Source organism: Tiliqua scincoides, chromosome 13 (genome assembly GCF_035046505.1).
Source record: "Tiliqua scincoides isolate rTilSci1 chromosome 13, rTilSci1.hap2, whole genome shotgun sequence".
NCBI classification, from domain to species: Eukaryota; Metazoa; Chordata; class Lepidosauria; order Squamata; family Scincidae; genus Tiliqua; species Tiliqua scincoides.
Window position 1 is genome coordinate 535,136 of NC_089833.1, and position 14,358 is coordinate 549,493.

Here is a 14,358-nt window from a genome sequence, read left to right on the forward strand (position 1 = left end):
CAGGCCAATGACTCCCCCCCTGCCTGATGCCCCAAATGGGACCCCTTGCAGCCTGCCACTGATGCAGCCCACATCAGGTGGCCTCATGGACAGGCCGGCAGTGGCTCCCCCGAACTGATAACGCCACAACCTTTGTTCCTCCCTCTCCCTGCAAAAGGAAGTGCTCCAGCCCACCAACTCTCCTCTCCGCCTCTTTGCCTGCTTTGTTCCCCTCTTTGCCAACCTGAGACCTGGGAAAAGGAAGAAGAGCAGAAGTGGCAAGGGGGTGGGTGGAGGTGAGTGCCCCTCACCAATTGGTGCCCCCTTGGTCAGCCCCTTAGCTGGCCTTGCCGTGCCCCTCCTTGATGTTGCTCTGTTTTCCAGCCTTGGGCCTCATTTGGACCATCTGTGATTGTTGATGACGATTTGATGATGGGTTTGTGGTAGTGTTTTTTCTTGTGAACTGCCAGGGGTCCGGCCAATGCAGGAGAAGAGTTTAAAAGTAAATGAAGACACCCTGCCCCCCACACAAACACACACACACAGATCTGGAGAAAATTGGGGGCTCTGGAAGGCTCTGGGGCTCTGTCACATCACTGAGCAGGAGCACAGTCTCACCTGGACAGTGTGGTGCGAGATCACGCACCTGTTCCTGAGCAGGACTCTTGTCGCTGGTACCTCTGACTCTCAGCTGTCTGCTCCACAGCCAGACCCCTCCCCAACAGCAGCAGCCTACACTGGCAGCCCACTCAGGCCCCTTAGAAGACAACTTGGACAACAAAGCTCTAGGAAGGCCTCCTAAGGTCACTGCCTCACCTTGGAAAGGGTGCTTAAAATCCTGGTACCGACACCTGGGTGGTGCAGGCAAAGCCCAAAGGGGGTCTGTGGGTGGAGTTCCATGGCTCGGTACCTAAGGTGTTTTACACTTGAATGGAAATTTTAAAAACCCAACTACCCAGCCTGGTCTCTTACTTCCCAAACCACTGGTTGGCAGGCCAAAGCAACTAGCCAACCACCAGGCCTGCTCCCAGCACCTGGGCTGCCTTTTCCTGATGAGGTGACAACTCTGCAAAGACTGGTGTCTTCCTATGGGCTAAAGCAGAGCATCAGTGTAGAAAGGAGGCACCTGAAAGGGGGGACACGACTGAGACATATAACATTATGCATGGGGTGGACAGATGGGATAGAAAGAAGTTTTTTCCCCAGTGTACACTTAGTCTGTGGAACTCCTTGCCACAAAATGTGATGGCATCTGGCCTAGAAGCCTTGAAAGGGGGATTGGATAGATTCAAGGAGGAAAAGTCCTCCACAGGTGTCAAGCCATGATGACAACAGCCAGCCTCCAGGATTTAAAGGTGGCCTGTCTCTGACATGCCAGGTGCAAGGGAATGGGATGGGATGCAGGTGTCCTCCTTGAGGCATCTGATGGGCTACTGTGAGATACAGGAAGCTGAACCTGATGGGCCTTTGGCCTGGCCCAGCAGGGAAGTTCTGATGTTCTACAGAGCCTTGGGGCCTGCAATGGGCATGTGCAATCTCCTGGTTCTAGAGGCAGGCTGACTCTGAATACCAGATGCAAGGGAGTGGCAACAGGATGCAGGTAGTGGACATTTGGTAGGTAGGATGCATTTGGTGGGCCACTGTGAGATAAAGGAAGCTGGACTAGATGGGCCTTTGGCCTGATCCAGCGGGGCTGTTCTTATGTTCTTAACTACAATTCCCAGGAAGCCTTGCAGGTCTCTTGTTATCTGGTGTGCTCCCTGGGGCATTTGGTGGGCCGCTGTGAGATACAGGAAGCTGGACTAGATGGGCCTTTGGCCTGATCCAGCGGGGCTGTTCTTATGTTCTTAACTACAATTCCCAGGAAGCCTTGCAGGTCTCTTGTTATCTGGTGTGCTCCCTGGGGCATTTGGTGGGCCGCTGTGAGATACAGGAAGCTGGACTAGATGGGCCTTTGGCCTGATCCAGCGGGGCTGTTCTTATGTTCTTAACTACAATTCCCAGGAAGCCTTGCAGGTCTCTTGTGATCTGGTGTGCTCCCTGGGGCATTTGGTGGGCTGCTGTGAGATACAGGAAGCTGGACTAGATGGGCCTTTGGCCTGATCCAGCGGGGCTCTTCTTATGTTCTTAGGTGTGCTCCTGAGCAGGCCTCTGAGAGGAATTTTTATCAGGGGGTTCAAAGTTTCTTTTGGGTCCCTTAGCAAAGTGGGAAGGATGAAAAAGAGCGGGGGAGGATGCTGACGGGAGAGCAGAATAGGGGCAGGGAGGGGCGAACCAGGGTGGGGGGAGGGTAGAGACAGCTGAGAAAGTCTTTGAAGCCTAGGTCTACCAACCCATGTGGCATCAGTAGTCTCCCCAGCATCTTCTTTCCTGGGAGTGTCCCCAGCATCCCATGCAGGCAACGTCTGAGTAGATAGGAAAACGTAAAATCTCAGGAAATTTCTGGGCCCCCTCCTTGGTCCCCATTTTGACCCTGGGCCTGGGTACAAGTGACCCCCTTTACCCCACTCTCCTAGGCCCCCTGCCCCTGAGGCATCTAGTGTAATACAGGAAGCTGGACTAGGTGAGCCTTTGGCCTGATTCAGCGGGGAAAGTCTGATGTTCTTATCAGCTTGAGCCTTGCTGGTCCAGGGCTCAGAATGGCTTCTTGATGAACGCCCCACCAGGGAGGCGCTAGCAGCAAAGGCTGCTGACGGTAGCAGCTGCTACAGCAGCGCGCCGAACTGAGTGCTTAATAACGTGGGTTAATTTGATTTGAGGCACTGCCTCATTATCATAAACAGCTTGCAGCGTGTCAGGCCAAGATAATTACAGCATCTCCTCACCGGCAGTGGCAGCTCTTATGCCCCATCATCAGTGGCTCAGGCAAGGAACCCTCCGCCCATCATTAGGCACTATTATTCCACAGGAGCGGCTGCTACATGGCCAGCTTTACTGCACTGTATTTTCATTACGTCCAAGCTGTGGGCTGATTATCCAGATAAGGTGGCAAGTGTGTTGAGTCCTGGCAGAGTGAATGCATCTCTTTAGGGTTCCCCCCTTGTTTCCAGATTCTCTGTGCTGCCCTTCCTTCCCTTGGACTCGGGTGGTGATGCCTAACATTTAGGAGACTACAGACCACTGAGCCAAACACATGGACCACATCCGGATTCATCCAGGTGCCAAGAGAGGTCCATGCACGGCCATCCAGGTGGCTGAATGACAGCAGAAGAGCCAGCCAGTAGCTGCAGGAGTGGGCACTTCTCATCCTTCTTGGCGAGAGAGCACACCAGCAGGTGGCCAGGCCATTCGCTTCTGGGCCGCCCACGATTGTGCAGGAGTTTGCGCAAGAGCTGGGCAGTCCCAGGAGTTATTGGCATGGAGGAGCAGTCCAGACGTGGGGCAGACCCATGGGGTGATACCATGCCATGGGCATTCTCGCACACCACTGAGTGGGAACCAGTGGACTAGGAAAAACACTGCTGCAGAACTGTTCTAGCATCCTGCAAAGGAGCTGCCAGGAACTCTGTTGAGTAACAACCTTGCAAATTCCCAACATCTGGGTACAGCCTGAATTCTGCAGTCCATATTCCACCAAGGAGACAAGGTGTCAGCAGTGGGACAGCTTCCGTGAGGACAGTGTGAGAAAGATGCCGCCTCTTGAATTCTAAAACTGGAATCCGTTGCAGAGATTTCAGCTAGACAGAACTAGCCAGTGGGGCTAATTTAGCAGGTCTGGCATCAGAGACGTGGTCTGCAAAAGTGAACTTGCTCATTTTGGAAGAATGCTGAGCCAAGATGACCTCACCATGTTCAAGTAGCAAAATGAAGGGTGATGGTAAACAGGGCAGGGGGGACAAACTGGCGGCAACCACCAGTGTTCCCTGGAGAGCCCCCTGCAAATGATGCTATGCAGTGACATAGCATGATTCGGGGGGGGGGTGTTGGGAGCCACTGGGAGGACAGCAGCCACAAGACTGGCAGTAGTGGCTAAGGAGTGAAAACAGGTAAGGTAGTTTTGGTCCCCTTTCAGCCCCCACCCCATCAAAAATCAAATCAATTCTTCCATGTGATCTCATATGCATAATATTTCTAAAATGCATCAGTCCGACTGGAAGACAGAGAGCCTGCATTTGGCCTGTGACAAGTTGCCTGGTTGCTGCCCCCCTTGCTAAAAAAGTTGGGGAAATAGAAGGGCATTGAAAGTGTCGTGGAAACGCAGCCCTGAACAGGCTGAGACTGAGGCACCCAAACTGATTTGGGGAATAAGTTTGTTTTGTACTGTATAATTTGTTTTGGCTTTGACCTGGCCACCCTGGATGTAGCCCCTCCACCCACCTTTCCTCAGGTCTGCGGCCCAAAGGGTAGGAATATCTGCAGGATCTCTAGGGTGACTAAATCCTGAACCCATTCCTGGTCTGATCCACCTGCAAGGAGCAATGCGGACTCACACCAGTGGCTGAGCTGGCTTAGGTCCCATACCAGACCCATAGAGGTTGCTGGGAATTAGAGGGGGGCAAGGTGACAAATGTCCCCTTAACCCTGAGGAGACCCCAGCAGCCAAGAATCCCCTGTGGGATAAACTGGCAGCCACACCAGCACCACTGCATCATTGCGTGGGATTTCAGATAGGATTGGGCTGCCCATTACAGATTTTCTCTTCATAATGATGTACAGGAACCAGGAAAAACGTCTCCCCCGCCATGAGAAGAGAAACTGACATTGAGACATTCGAGAGGCCATTCATTCCTAATGGTAAGCAGAAAGTGATAAAAGGGTCAGGACATGCAAGGAGGAAGCTTTGCATTAACATTGCAGGGAGACCTTTGCTGAATGTTCACAAATGGACCGGAAGGTCTTGGCCGCTATGAACAGTCCTGCTGGGAAAGAGCACTCTGTTCAATGCTGCAGAGCAGCTCTCTTTGAATTCTGCTTCCAGCTGGCTGTGGAAAACCAGTGCCTCAGGGGACTGAGGGCCCTCTGGTGGAAGCAACCTGGGGCTTGTTGGATGATGAGCCAACCAGGGTTTGGGAGGTAGGAAGAAGATCCAGGTTTGAATCCCCCCTCAGCCATAAAGCTTCCTGGGTGATCTTGGGCCAGTCACTTTGTCTCAGCCTCACCTATCTCACAGCTTTATTGTGAAGACAAAAGGAGGGGGGGAACCACGCACACCACCCTGAGGTCCTCGGAGGAAGGGCAGGATAAAAATATGATTGATTGATTGAATGACAAACAAACAAACCACTTCACTTAGGCTTTGGTTCAGCACCTTGTGAGCTCCCCAGGTTTGGCCTTCCACTTCCACCATAAACGGAGAGAAAATTCATTTGGAATAAGAAAATGCAGTGAGCCAGAAGGAACTCTTTTTTTAAAGAGGGACCTGCTCGTGGGTCACGGCTGCCAGGTTCACAAGAGTCATGCTTCCTTTTCTGATACTGGCATACTGGCTCTAAAATTTATTCCAAATGGCAGCTACTTTGTAGCTACATTTGCTTTACTTTCTGTCTCAGTCAACAACCTTGCCCATCACTCTGCAGAGAAAGGTTGTTTCAGGAAAGAGAAATGGGGGGGGGGGGAAGGAATGCATGAAAGCAATCCTGGCCCCCCTCCCCATGCTGGCTGCCGCATTTTTGCATGATTGCATGCACTTGAGACCCAGTGTCAAGCCCATTCAGGCTATTAGCTGGAAGTCTAAACTTACCAAGGCTTTGGCTCAAATCAGATGCAAATGTATGCCCCTCCCCAGCCTTTCCTGCCCAGGTTGCCATGGGAAAAGAAACGGGGAGGGGGGTCCCTAATGATACCTGATGGAGGAATTTCATTTCCAGTTCCCCCTGCTGACAAAGACTGTAGAGACAAAGGTTGGTTTTGAGAGGGGGGCAATAATTCACCAGCACCCTTCAGCACCTGCCTAAAGCCCCCCCCCCAGCATGGCTGCCAGCCCCATCAGATGCTAATTCACCAAAGCCCCCTGCCTATTGCATCTCCACGGAGATGACAATGGCCTTGCATCCTAATGTCGGGCCACTGGTCTTGCCTGCCAATGTGGGAAAGCCGCAGATTCAGTCGCCTTCTCAGTTTGAAATCAGCCACCTTGCAAGTGTGGCCTGCTGTTTTGGTTGGGGGATTTGGAATGTGTCTGACAAAACGGCAGCCCTCAAAGCAAGGAGCCCAGGGAGGGGGACCCACATCACAAGAGGAGTGCTGGGACACCAGCTTGATACTTGGGTGCTCATCAGCACTGAAGCATTCGCCTGAGAAGCTGACGTTCCACTGCCGGGGAGAAAGCGGAACAAATGGCATCGGAAGGGATGGTTGCCGGCCATGGAAGTGGCCACGAAGGCCACCTGGATGCCAGCCCTGATTGCCTGTCCATGCCCTCCTCTGCCTGTCAACAGTTCACCTGCTGGTGCCAAAGCACAAAAGGAGCTGGCGCACTGGGCAAAGCTCTCTCAGCAGGCACCAGTTCAGTCACAAGGACGACAGACAGTGCTCCGCGAACCAGCACATGCCACAGACAGGCACTCCCTCCCATTTCCAAGTTGCACAAGTGAAGCGCACTGAGCCCGCCACAGTCCCTCTGCAGTGCAGCATGTGCGCCAGGCTGGCAGCCGTTCCCACTGTGAGGGTGGCTTCCCATTGATGCGACAAACGTATTTGCAGCCCGGCTGTGCGGTGTGCATGCTAATGAGCGCCTCCCGGAGAAGCTGCGCAAATTAATTGCTCTGAGTCTGTTCACTTACCAAATTGGGCGGTATGATGTGCAGGGAGGGAGGGCAGGCGTCTCATGGCACATGGAGGGGGTTTGGGCAGCAGGCAAGAGGCAGCGGGGAGCGGGAGCGGTGCCCAGGTGGTCTCCCGAGCCTGAAAAGGTGCAGACTGAAGAAGTGGGAAAGGGCAGAGGAAGGAAGGGAGACAGGACCGCGCATTCTTTTTTTTTTGCATTTAATTTTTTTTGCTCACAGCTCTTAGGGTCACATGCTGCCTGGAGCATCAGTCGGTGCTGTCACGTGATCAAGGTCAGCAGTCACATGATGAGCCCAAAAACCTCACAGAGAGCAGCCAGCCGCAAGCTGCTTCTTAGCATCACCCCTTAACAAACCTGGAAAATAAAGTCTGCAGGCTGCTCAAGCCCATTGGGGGGGGGGGAGCTTCAGCTGGGGAATGTAGCAATGGGGGGGTCTGGAAACCCCCAGAATGTGGCCATGGGGGCCTAGAAACCCCAGAATGTTGCAACGGGGGCCTAGGAACCCCCAGAATGTGACTATGGGGGAGCCTAGAAACCCTCGGAATTTAGCCATGGGGGAGCTAGAAACTCGCAGAATATATCCATGGGAGGCCTAGAAACCCCCTGAAGGTAGCCACGGGGGGCCTAGAAACCCCCAGAATATATCCATGGGGGGCCTAGGAACCCCCAGAATGTGGCCATGGGGGAGCTAGAAACTCGCAGAATATATCCATGGGTGGCCTAGAAACTCCCAGAATGTGGCTTGGGCGGCCTAGAAACCCCTAGAATTTTTCCATGGGGGGCCTGGAGACCCCCGGAATGCAGCCATGGGGCACTGGAAACCCCCAGTGGCCCGGAATACTCAGAGCCCCTGCCCCGATTTCTCACCAGCCGCAGCCTGGCGGGGAGCCCCCCTGGATCCTCCTGCCGGGGCACGAAGGGCGCGCGGGCGCGAGCATCCCTCCTTCCTTCCCTCCCTCCCCGGGCGCGAAGGCGGCCGCGGAGCCGGAGCTCCGGAGCTTCCCCAGGAGGGAGCCCCGGCGCCGGAGCCGAGTCCTCCCGCAGCAGCCGGGAAGGCGGAGCCCCGCTCTCGGGTGACGGAGCGGGGCTGCCGGCGAGGCCGCGGGAGGGGGGGGGCGAGACTTCTAGCGGGGCACGCGGGGTGGGGCAGGTGGGGCAGAGCCTCCAGGGCAACGTGCGTGGGTCCTGGGTGCTTGGCTGCCTCCTCCCAAATCCCTGAAACCAGCCGTGACTTGGCAGTTCAGTGGCGTAGCTAGAGGGGGGTGCAAAGCGCTGTTTTGCAGGGAGTCTCACCCAGCCTGCAAGGGCCCCCTGGAGCCGGAGCCAGACCCGTTTGGCTCCCCCCGCTCTGAGGGGGAGGGGAGGGCCCTTTGCACGCTGGGCTAGCACTTTGCTGCCCCTCTCGCTGCGCCACCGGCATTTTGGACATGCCAGGCCTGAATGCGCAGGGCGCCAGTGGGGCCCAAGAGATGTGCTGGAAGGGGGCATCCCTCCCGTTCAGACGCAAAGAGTTCCTCTCCCAGGGTACAGCTCCTGTGTGTACAGTGAGGCATCACAGGCCCCCCTCTCCCCCCCATCTAGGGGTCCACCTTGGCGCCATTCTTGTATGTGTGAAATCCAGCCCTGTTTGTCTGAACAGGGCTTCTCTGTGACAGTACTAGGAAGGGGGCTGTCACTCAGTGGCAGGGCAGCTGCTGGGACCAGATAGCATCTCAAAGCAGGACCGAGAGAGAAAGATCCCGGATAGCACTGCTGCCAGCTTGTGGAGGTGGCACTGTGCTAGATGGACCGAGGGCTGGACTCAGCCCGGCTGCATTCCCTGTCCTCCTTCTGGCAGTGGCCTTCGAGGAGGGAGGCACTGCCTTTTCTAGCATCCACAAGGGGCTGCTTGCCATTGGCTTTCTTCTCCCCCCACCATGGGGTGGGGGGAGGCTTCCCTGGCAACTGGAAGTGGAAGGCTTCCCTGGTGTTCCACTCTCTGCCTGCATCCAATGCTCAACCTCCAGTTTTGCAAAGAAAATGAACACCAGAAGCCTCTGGGGACCATCCTCCAAAGGAAGCCAAGATTCCGTCAGTGCTGCCCCTGGACTATCTCACCAGCTGGGGATGTGTGTGTACATGTAGATGCTCTATCCCAAGAGCTCAGAGAAAGCATCTCCAACAGAAGCAGCGAAACAAAAGGCATTCTGGACATGTGCAAAGGGCATTTGCCTTTTAACAGGAAGCAACTTTCAAAACCCCAACTGAGAACCTTGGAGCAGCCATAAAATTCATGTTCCTTCTCTTTTGGTGTTTTGTTCTTTTAAGAAAACAAGCATGTTCCTGTTATTCTAAAAAGCAGACACTGGTCAACACGCCCCGCCCTCTTTCTTCGCCGGCAGTGCAGACGGGCAGCCAACTTGCATTTAGAACCCAAACACCCCTGTGCTCAGCCCCCTCTGCAAGTGTCCCACGTGCCACACGGCCGTCACCACAGCAGGACCCCCCACTTCTTCCCCTCTGCTCTCCACCAACACAGCCTCCGTCCTTCCACCCACCTCTGCCTTTGAGGTCCTACCTGGTCAGGGATCACACCACTGGCTGGGTCCCAGCAGCAGAATGGTGCCCAAGAGAAATCTTGTGCCAAGCAAAGCTGACTTGGGCAGCCCTTTGCTGCTTCTGCTTCATTTATCGTGCAGGAGGCTGAGCAAGGAAGGGGCCAAGAGCCCCCACATCCTAACCCCAGGAACTCCTCCCTTCCCAGCTTCTGAGATGGCAGCAGGTGTATTTTTAAGCCTATTCAACGGCCATAAGCAATGCCGGCACCAGGTTGTTGGGGCCCTGGGAAAATCCATGCACTGGGCTCCCAAGACATCCCCCACCCACCTCCTGATGTTGCTACCTCTGGCAGCATCCTGGTGGCTTAGGGATAACCTGGCCAGGTGGGTTCCTGGACGGGCATGAGCCCTTAACCACTGTCCCACCTGGTCTGCCCATGATGCGGGTCCCCTGGCCAAATGCGGACCTCTTTGGGGTCTGGTGTTCTCAGTACTGAATTGCTGTACAGAATCCCAGAAGTCACACAGCCTAGGAGCTCACAAGCACCAAAACATTTGCGCTGCCAGGAATGGGCCCTGGAACCCCGGGTTGTGGTGGGGTTGCCAGAGGGGATTCCAGAATCACTTGAGGATCAGCACCAGAGAAGAACCCTGAGAGCCACCAATGGGAACTGGGCGCAGAACAGCAATTCGGGGACAAAGCCAATCACTCCCTGAACCCCCATGAGCCACATGCTAGAATGATCTACTCAGATTCACAGGTGAGTGATGCCAGCTCTCTCTCTCTCACACACAGAGCCACACACAAGGCACCCCAGGAAGGCCCTCTAGAAGAAGGCTACACAGTCTAAATCAGGGGTGCTCACACTTTTTTGGCTCGAGAGCTACTTTGAAACCCAGCAAGGCCCGGAGATCTACCAGAGTTTTTTTACAATGTTTGCGCCATCATAACATATAACATTTATGTGTACAATGTATGTTGGTGTACCTTGCCTGAGCCAATATTGCACAACACAACATAATTAACTATAAACATTTCTTGTAATTACTTGAGTTTACTTTGATGACTTGCACTGAAGTGAATCAGCCAAGGATGCATAGTCGGACAGTAATTGCTGACAGCCAGCCTCAAGCACACTTCCAAATGTTCATCAGTCATGGTGGAACGGTACTTGGACTTAATGATCTTCATGTAGGAAAAGGCTGACTCACATAAATAAGTGGAGCCCTTCCTGCCTCAGGTGCTCCTTATATCCCTGAGGGCCCTATTGCCTTCAAGTGGCTGCAGCTGTGCAGCACACTCTGCTGGATGCCCAGGCCTTACCCTTAAAGGGGCCTGCTGACACCACATCTACCTCCTCACCAGATCTTCCTCTATTCCAATACAAGGGGGGGGGGAGCAGATCTCTATACAGACCAGTGCAAAAACAGGGGAAAGGTGTGGAGGAGGGAAGATCTCTGTATACACATCACAGCAAGACCAGTGCAAAACCCCTTGCACACAGAACCAACAGATGGAAGTTGGGGGGGGGGCAGATCTCCATACATACCAGTGCAAAAACAGGGGAAAGGTAAGTCAGCCCCAGTAGAGTCAATGGGGCTCACTCCCAGGGATGCGTGGATGGGAGAGAAGCCTGCCAGCGGCTCCTCTCCCAGGGAGGAGCCTGCCAGGTGCTCACTCCCTGGGCTTCCTGGGCTCGCTCCCTGGGCTCACAAGCCTGGCAGGGGCTCACTCCCAGGAATGCGTCACTCCAGGGAGCGTCACTCCCAGGGCGGGGCTCACTCCCAGGAATGCGTGGACGGGAGAGAACTCATTTCGCCTCGAGATCGACTGGTAGCTCGAGATCGACATATTGGGCACCCCTGGTCTAAATAAGAGACCAAGTGTACTTCTTTGGGGAGATCCATCCGTGGTTGGGTCCCACAGCAGTTTACGCCCTGTGCACACCCACCACATCTTGAAGAGCAGCCTGCCTATCCCTACAAGAAAAGTCGGGAAAGGGAAATACAGGCAGAATGAGGGGCCCTGAGGTAGGTTTTGGAGAACCCTCGGGCCGGCTGTTCTTAGTGAGCTGCCGTGCCCGCTTCTTCAGTGCCTTATCCACTTGCACTCCCCCCCCAGCCCAACCTGCACTGCTGCCCAGAGAGGGAGACCAAGGGTGCTCCACCTTCACATGGGTTAGGCTTAGGCTTAGTCTCCAGGGCTGGCCAACCTGGTCTCATGTCCACCAGAGGGCCTCCCTGGCCAGGCCAACCTCTGAACCCCCCTAGTACTGGTGGCAAGGGCACGAGGCAATTGTGACACATTGGCCACTGCTGCACCCAGCCCCCCTCCCCCAACAGGTGGAAGTATCTCCCAGATGCCTCCATAAGACCATTAGAAGATGCTTCATTGGCTGATGGAGTTCCTTCCCTCTTTGACACTGAGAGGCTGAGGGAAGCCACACCCCCATCCCCACCAGCAAGCTTGGGGTCTGTTGGGGGGGCTCCAAAATACCCTACAGCCCTGATTTATAACTTTGCCCCAGGGAGCCCCACAACCTTGGTGTTCTCAGCATGCTCAGAGAGGGCAGCTAAATAGGCAGAAATAGCAAAGAGAAGAGCAGCTGGGCCCATAGGTCAGCAGTGGGGCCCCTGCTAGGGGTGGGCCTTGGCAGGTGCCTGGGTTTTTCTATGGTGCCAACCCTCCCAGACAGATAAGCAGTTTTGACCAGTTGGCCCAGCAAAACAGGACCAGGCTGTGGCAGGTGAGAGCTGTCAAAGCTGCACCCTCCCAGCAGCCCACCTGCACAAACCAACAGGTAGGGAGGATGCTTCTGTTCCCGACTGCAACCCTTGATGTGCTAGACTCAGGTGCACAGTGCCCCAGACAGAGGAGGGGGTGCTTCCTACCTGCTCTGCCGGCACAAGGAAAAGCAGCCACAGGGATGCAGTGGGGGGCCAGTGAAGTCCTGTGCAGGTCCCTGGACTGGCTTTCTGCAGCAGGAAGGGATCCCTGGCGGCAGGCGGCGGGCACCGAGTCATTCACTCAGACAGCGACGACCTGCCAGCTGGCACCTTGGCACACAAGGAGCCGCTCCCCTCTCTGCTCCTGGGAGACGGGCTACGCGTTGTCCACTGCAGAGGATGCCGACAGGCCGCTCCGAAGCTCTGCGCTACGTCCTTGAGACACAGACACAGACAGATGCCATCTGGGCAGGATGCCACTGGTTCCCTGGAGACTGGCAAGGGGCGGCACACGGCCTCGGAGAAGGCAAAGTCCGACTAGCACTGCACTCAGCTGCCCTGCGTGGCGCTGCGTCTCTGGAAGACAGCAGGCCAGGGAGGGGAGATTCCGGTGGGCACACTGGGGGGTTGCCAGGTGGCTCTGCAGTGAATGCCTCTCTGCAAAGGAGCACAAGTGATGTTCATAGCTGCACAGACAGCCCGAGAATGCAAGTGTGAGTTTGGCAGTGACAGGAATGGGGGGGGAGGTGCTGATTGTGGGATCTCAGAACTGGACCCACCTAGCCCAACACCCCTCCCACCTCCCACCCCAGAGAGTCCTCCCTCCCCAATCAAGCTGTGGTCGCCTCTGGCTGTCTGTCTAGCCCCGTATATCAACTGCTTGCAAAGCTAATAGAGAGGGCCTGTGCAAAGGACTCAAGCTGCACAGGACAACTAAACCAAACTGTCCAAACCACTCCCCCTCCATGGTTGCGCTGACCTCTGAACCTTCAGGACTGAGGACAGCGCCTGATGCGCCAGCGGCAAGGGGCCATGGGAACACCTGTTGCCCAGGGACCCCAGCTGCCTGTGCCAGCTCTGCCTGACACTGGTTTAGCTCTCTCCACTTCCTGCTCTTTTACCCACACATGAGGAGCTCCAGGCGTCAAGAAGATGCTGCATCTGACTGGAGTAATGGAGGCTTGCATTAGCAGTCCACAGGTCCACTTAGGCAAGCCTTATTTTGAGGCCCCCTGCCTTTGCTCACTGCAGTCCCCTCCCAAACCCTTTGAAATAGGGGTGCCCCCTCAGATCTCAAATGCCAAATGTTCATTCTCTCGGCATCCTGGTTCTCTCAGCTGTGGCCACAAACAAAACCAAGAGAGACTTGGAGCACTTTAAAAACTAACCCAGTTATTCTAGTAAAAAGCTGTCATAAACTGCAGTTCACAAAAGCTTCTTCTGGCACAAATGGCCACAAGACTCTTGGCTGTTTTGAGGGGCTTTTGTGTTTGCGATGCAAACTCGGTCGAGTGGCTCCATTTTGGAGGCTGAAAGGCATGATTTCAGAAGGTCCTCCAGTGAACAGAGAAGTGCAGCTCCCAGACATGTCAATGGGTCTCATAAGGGGTTGGAAATTTGGCTTGCAGGGAGCCTTTTTTGCTTCCGCTTTGCAGAAATTCTCCTTGGCTCAGAGGAAAGCTGGTTCTATATTAATTTTGAAATGCAGGAAAAGTTACTCACACAGTTGTGAATGGGGGTCATAATGTACACGCATTCCAAAGAGTCCACAGCATCGCATTGCAGCTAGCCTAGAATTTCATAATTGTGTGCTTCTGGCCTGCCTGCTGATGGCTTTGCAATGGGAGAAAGCGGTTTAAAGACTTGCTCCGCCTCCGTTCTCTGCATTAAGCAGCCTAAGACAACAAGGAAGACCCCTCTTGCAGGTTCCCAACTGAACCAGATGTCTGGATTCCAATTCCCAGAGAACTGAGAAATTATGCATGGGGTGCCGGAAGCAGAGAGAGGGAGGTTCTTTTCCCTCTTGCACAGCACCAGGGGATAGCCACTAAAATTGACTGGCAGGAGTTAGGACAGACAAACTGCTGTGTTAGCATTTCTTCATCCAATGCGCAATTAACCTGTGGAATGCTTTGCCACAGGATGTGGTGATGGCACCTGGCCTCAATGCCTTGAAAAAAGGGATTGGACAGATGAGGGAGGTGAAGTTTCATCAGCAAGTTACAAGCCATGACTGGATGCACCCTCTGGGTCTTCAAGGAGGCCGGTCTCTGAATGCCCAAGCGCAAGGGAGTGGCCGCAGAATGTCAATTGCTTTTAAGCCTGAGACCACTCTGTGCTTTCCAGCAGCCACCTCTTTTGTGCCTCACTACTTGTGAGTTTCCCAGG